Source organism: Myotis davidii, unplaced genomic scaffold (assembly GCF_000327345.1).
Source record: "Myotis davidii unplaced genomic scaffold, ASM32734v1 scaffold323, whole genome shotgun sequence".
Lineage (NCBI taxonomy): Eukaryota > Metazoa > Chordata > Mammalia > Chiroptera > Vespertilionidae > Myotis > Myotis davidii.
In genome coordinates this window covers 2,145,149-2,151,984 of record NW_006295491.1, presented here as the reverse complement: position 1 = coordinate 2,151,984, position 6,836 = coordinate 2,145,149, and the positions used below count along the sequence as shown (strand labels likewise).

Sequence of the window (6,836 nt, the reverse complement as noted above, 5' to 3'; positions counted from 1 at the left end):
CAGGAGTGAGCCCAAAGGTGAAGAAACCAAGGAGGGCACGCTAGAGAAGCAGCGAGGAGGCAGGAGGGAAGCCTGGGCACAGCGCTGCTCCGCTGAACCAGCCTGGGGCAGGATGAACGAGATGCACTTTCAGGGCAGGCACGTGAGAATTTCCACCCACCAGAGCTGAGGGCTGCAAAAGGGCTGTTCCCCAGCCAAAGGTTTGCCTTCACCATCCCTTCGGATAGGAGGTGGCTCACATTCCTTTGAAATACGATTGCATTTACAATTCATTTTTTAGAGGCTGTCCCTGAGGATATACCAATATGTAAAGCACACATTTATCTGTCCCATGGGCTATGTATGTTTTTATTTAGATCCTATCAAAGTCTGAAACAGGATTGAAAGTGACAAGGTACTCACAGATAACTGGTAAGAACAAGCAGATAGAATAGTTGAAAACAATGCTACAAAGCATGTTCTGGCTGCATCTGCTCTATCCTCACTGCGGTCCTGGGAGTTGGACACTGAATGTGGTGCTGGAGGAACTGTGTTCAAATTTCAGCTCAGCCTCTGACTGACCACAGGCCAGTGTGCATTGGGATAAATCACTTAACCTCTCTGAGCTTCTCTGTTGTCTCTCACTTTATTGTGAATATTTCATTTATTATGTAATCAATTTTAATATTGTTATGAAGTAGTAGTGAAATAGGTTTCCAGGATTTAAATTCAAATTTTATCAGTGATTCATGTGCATGGTTAAAATATCAAATAGTACAAAAAGTTTTGTGATGTAAAGAAACAGTACCCTCTGGCTGGTGTAGCTCACTCAGTTGGCTGGAGCGTCCTCCCTAAATGAAAAGTTGGCAGATTTGATTCCCATTCAGGGCACATATCTAGGTTACGGGTTCGATCCCCAGTCAGGATGTCTATGGGAGGCAACCAGTCAATGTTTCTCTCACATTGATATCTCTCTCTCTCTCTCTCTCTCTCTCTCTCTCTCTCTCTCTCTCTCTCTCTCCCCCCGCCCCTTTTCTCTCTAAAATCAATTAAAAAAGAAGAAGAAGAAGAAACAGGGCCCTGACCCATCTCTCCTCACCCTCATTCTACCTCCCAGAGATGACAGCCTTTAACCAGCTTCTGTTTTTAGTTCTGCTTGTGGTTTTTTTTCTGCATCTCCAAATAGCATGTTTACACTGCTATGTCTTGATGAACAACCTTAGTAGACATTATCTATCCACTTATTTCTAGGGTACATAAAGTTTTAATTTCTGTCCCCCACTCCCTCCCAAGTTTGGAAAGTTTTAGCTATTTTGGTTTCTCTATTACTGTTGTAACTGTAGACAAACCTCTAATTCTTGTTCCATCAACAGTCAGTGATACCTCTGACTACTCATTCAGTAAGATGAAGACAGAAGCAGAAAGTCTCCTTTCTTTGCCTCTGCACCCTCTGCACCTCCCAAAGTCTGTCTACTCTGTAACCACAATTAAGTTTTCCCCTGCTTTGTTTATAGGTTGATTCTAAAAACTGAAAACCAGAAAACAGTGCTTACATGACGGCTATGTAAATATTGGTGCAGAGCTAAGCAGTGCGCCATGATTACATTTCTTCTCAATGGTTCCAAATGTTGTGACCCCAGGCCATGCAAAGCAGAATGTGTCAGCATCAAGAACAAATAGTCTTCTTTCTCAGACTCAGCCATGTGCTCAAAACAGGGCCACATTTCAGTTTACTTCCTACTTGGACTATGATTTATCTGCACAACTTTTTATTTCCCCTGGAGTTTCTGATGATCTTTCCTCTTGTTGGTCTAGAAGAAACATATGCCTTCTTTATCATATTTGGCTTATCCTCATTCTAGATATTTCTTGGAATCCATTCTTCTTGAAAACGTTTTTCGTAGAGTTCATTGATATTCTCTTTTAATGTGGACTAATTGCTTGTTAGGTCAACTGACAACTGGCATCCAGGAATTTCCTGGGTAAATTCTATTATTTCTTCTATTAAAAACTTTCCCCTTTCTGGGATTTTCCCTTAGTTTTGTGACATGGATGGACCCAAGTAATTCCCTCAGAAAGGAAATATAGAAGTAAATGCCGTTCATTGTTAAATATCTGAAACTGATTTTAGTAGGTGTTCACATTTAAATGTTTGTTTAGTTTGGTATAGAATTCAAGTTTTAAAATAATTTGCTCTCAAAACTTTGAAAGACTTTATTCTACTGCATTTTGGCAACTGTGGCTTTGGATTAGAAATCTGATGCCAGTTGGAGTTTTTTTCTTTATAGGGGAGTTATTTTTTGTCTTTGGAACCTCTTAGAATCTTCTGATGCTTGCTTGGTGCTCTGAAATTTCACAATGAGTGTGTCTAAGCAGAAGAATTGTTTCTTTATTCTTACTGGGCATTTGGTAGCCCGTTTGTTTTGAAAATCCTGAGCCTTTTTCTTCTATTTCCTTAATTATTTCACCTTTGTGTTTTCATCATTCTCTGTTTTAAACTCCGGAAAAGTAGATGCCAGGACTTTGCAAGTGACCTTCAATGAATTTTTCTCTTCATATTTTCTGTCTTATTCTCTTTTTTTTCTATGTTCTGGAAGATTTTTCTTAACTTCATATTCTATCATTTCTATTAAACTTTTAATTGTGCAGTCATATATTTTTTTTTTTTACAATGCAAACAGACCTTTCAACTATTTAATACCTATCTACACACGTTACCAACAGGTATCATTCTCACTTTATAAATGAAAAGTTCAAGTCAGGTGTCGGTCCAAAGGCCTTTTTCTTCCTCAAGAAAGTTTGCAGAGCACCCCAGGCCTTGATACCTTAACTCCTAGAGCCTGTTGGGGAGGTTTTCGAAGTACAGGTAGGGAAGTAGAGATGCCAAAGGACCTAGACCAGAAGGCATCTGTACTTGTGGACATTTTAATGAACTTCCCTCCATGTAGCTTCAAGCTGCCAGGACACAGGCCCCACCAACACCCTTAATCTTCTCCTGGCTCTTCTGCTGAAGAACTTGGCCTTCACAATGACAGGCTGCTTTGGGAGCTTTCCCTTCCCCAGAACTTTGTAGTAGCCCAATCGCACCACATCAATGATAGGAGCAGCTCCAGTCTTGCTTTTGGCAGCATTTCCCCGTGTCTGCTCACTGACCAGGGTCCACAGTTTATCAAGATTGACAGCTGGGCAGAGCTCTGGTTCCTCTTTAAGGGATAATGCCTCATACCAACTTTCCCAGAGTAACCTGGGTGATATTTGTCGAAGTTGATCCTGTGATGATGCAGCCACCAGCATTATTATGGCCCCCTGGGTGCTTCCTGCGCTTGCCAATGCGGCCGTGTCCATGGCCGTAGCTCACATGGCCCCGAAGTTTTCGGGTCTTCCTCGGTCTGGATGGCATATCGGTGGCTGAGCTGCAAGAGCGCAGTCATATATTTTTTTAAGTGTCTGAGCACTCTTTCTTGGTTTCTGATTGCTCCGTTTTCTTAGCATCCTGTTCTCAATTATACATACAATATCTATCCAAATCTTTCTGGAGTAGGGTGGTCATCTTATTCATCTGGGGCTGCTGTAACAAAACTATTGTAGACTGGTGACTTAAGCAACATTTACATCCCACAGTTCTGGAGGCTAGAAAGTCCAAGATCAAGTGCCAAACCCCACATAAGCATTTCTAAAATCCTGATGCTCTGTCCCCCCATGTGACATATAATTCTTATTATTCAAAAAGTGAACTCCTATTCATGTGGAGGAAGCCTAAAAGGCCATTAATTTGATTTAAACAAGCTTCCAAAGAATATGGCATCCATGAAAAAGAAAATTAAAAGAATGAAAGGATAGTTGAAGTACTGAGGAAGAAATCACTAAGAAATTGTTAAAAATAATAATATGAAAAAATAGCAAATAAGTTTTCAAAACATATAATAGAGAGCTGAAATGAATAAATATATGTCACAATATATATCTACATACTGTGTATAAGGCTCCTAGAACAGTGGTCGGCAAACTGCGGCTCGCAAGCCAAATGCAGTTCTTTGGCCTCTTGAGTGTGCGATTGAAACTTCGTGGCCCATGCGCAGAAGTCAGTATTTTGTGGAAGAGCCACACTCAAGGGGCCAAAGAGCCGCATGTGGCTCGCAAGCTGCAGTTTGCCGACCATTGCCCTAGAACATAAGAAATACAAAAAATTCACTGTTAGTAACTCATTCTCGAGTTTCCCCCCTTAAAAATCAAATTGCCCGCCTGTGGGGCATGTGCCCCACACTGGGAACCACTGCCCTAGACCATATGATAGGGACTAGAACTACAAACAGTCAAGGAGGTCCTGCCCCCTCTGTCATCTGCGCTGCACTCTGTCTCCCACAAGAGATGATAGCAACCGAGTTTCCATTGCTTTGGTTTGAGTTTAACAGAGGTCAATCCCCTGCAAAATGTGTGCTAAGTAAATTCCAATCCTGCTAGCCCTGTGCATGAGTTGTATTTTCCTATTGTCCCCCCAAACCTGAACTTCCCACCCCATGCTCCATATTCTTTCCAATGGGCAGTTTGCTCAACAGAGTGGTCTGACAGGGGAGCTCCTGCTGGAATATGGGTTGATGCTACCTCAGGGGCATTTGGAAACTGGAGAGCAGTTTTCTAGGGAGTCACAGTGATTGGGTGATCCTACTGGCATTTAGTGGAACATTGCCAAGGACCACTCTGACAATAAGAAATTATCTACATCTCACCCAACCTTGTCCTACTGGACAATCACATAGGTGAAAACCTGTTTTTAATTATCTGAACCTAGAACCATCACACAGTTTTGGGGGTTTAGGGGTGCACTTATTTTGTTTACAGTTTAGCATACACTTAATTTAAAAGACTGTGACCACTGTATAAGTCAAGGGAAGATTTTATTTTGTTTGGTGCTTTACAAAGGACTATTGGGTGTTTTGGTGAACACATCACTGACAGCGACACCTCTCATAGTTTTGAGTCACCAGTGTAATGTGCCTCAGTCTATACTTGTGACTGGTGTGTTCATGGGGATTTTATGTGGGTGCAAGTGTCTGAGCACTTTCTCATGCCTAGTAGTGCAGCCATTTGTATGTTGAGATACATGTCATTTTTATTGTGTCCACCTTCCTTATATATTCTGGCCTACTTTTCTAGGTCTTGGGGAAATGCCAATGAAATTCTATATCCATCTATAGAGATGTTACTGGTCAAACACATCATCATCATCATCATTATCATCATCAAACAAATTTTCTGAGTGCTAAGATACTGTTAGACAAGAGTAGTTTGTTTGAAAGTATGTATGCATGTAGGCTATATTTCCTATGAAGTTCACTTCAGGAAAGTAAGAGGGCATAAGAGGTGTTTATTTTAAAAAAGGATCATCGATCCTGATGGATCAGTGAACACTCTCTAAAGCACCCGGGTAGAAGAAGGCACTGTCTGCACAGCAAACCCACAGTACAGTAGTGAATGAGCAAAACAGGCAGGGAAAGTCCTGACCCAGGCACAGCCTGGCTTAATGACCACGTTGCTGATAATGGTCAGGTTGCTGCTGTATCCTCTGAGCAGCTGCAGGAAATCGGTCTGGCTGCAGGCATGCTTTACTCTGAGTTGCTGGGGTCAACTTTGGCGTTCATTTACAAGAGTTGGCAATTGCATTTAGTATATGACAGATCGACAGAAGCCTTTCCATTTGCAAAGCACCTGGGAAAACCTTCTAATAGGCCTACTACACGATCGACACTTAATGAATATGTAACAGAAGTATAATTTGATTGAACTAGGATAATCTGACCTATTTTTCTGGGTTTGGGGGAATGCTGATGAAATTCTAGACCTCTGGCTGGAATTTCTAACCAAAGAAATGTTCCCAGGCAAAATCACATCGTCATCGTCATCATCATCATCATCATCATCACCTTCATCAAATAATTTTGCTGAGTGTCGAGCTGCTATTCATGGAACAGTAGCTGAGCCTGCTCATCTTGGTAGTGCTATGATCATTACAATTTCTATTATCCAACCTTCAATTCATTTATCTAACATTCAAAAAACATCTATCAAGCACCTACTCTGCCAGACTGTGCCATGTCTGAACAAGATGTCGTACCTACTCTCCTGGAGTTTACAGATTCAGGGGAAAAAATAGATATTAAATAACTATGCAATTATGTGTGCATTTATAGCTGATTTAATTATAAAAAAGGAGAAAAATTGCTTGAATACCCCATAAGCACCTGAATTCATCATTTTTTGCCTTCTACCCCTAAACTCCCTTCTCTCCAAAAGTCCTGATCTTACTTATCTGCACTTCTCTCCAACCAACCCCCCAAGTCAGAAAACTAAGTTGTTTTAGCAATTGTTTCTTTCACACTTCCCACCCAATTAATCACCAAGTGCTGTTACTTTTACCTCCCAAATGCTTCTGTAATGTGTCCCTTCCTCTCTGTCCCCACCACTACCTTTATCATCAGCCTGGACCTTGTGACAGTTCTGTGACAAGTCTCCCTGCCTTAAGTCTTGCACTGGTATTGATCAGGGTACAGGTGCAGAGAACAAAATCCACTCTATCCAGTTTGGGCAGAAGGTGATTTGTTAGAGGGCATTAAATGGCTTATAGAATTATTGGAGAAGCTGAAGAAACAGGTTGAGCTTCTGAAAATGGCTTTGAGAGCCATATTGCAGAACCTGGATACCAAGGGAATTACTGCCTCTTTTACAATCAAGAAGCTGCTTGCCAAATACAGAGGCTGTGCTTCAGCTGCCAGCTCCAGAACCATGCCTCCACTGCCATGATCGGGATGCCAGCATGACCGGGCAAACAGGACAATTAGCAAACAGCTGTGATTAGAAAC

The 6,836-nt window shown here is 41.6% G+C and overlaps 1 pseudogene; it reads right to left on the bottom strand.

The window, feature by feature from the left end:
- Window positions 1–2,891: 2,891 nt before the first annotated feature.
- LOC107184144 lies at window positions 2,892–3,379 on the bottom strand (annotated as a pseudogene).
- Window positions 3,380–6,836: the final 3,457 nt, after the last annotated feature.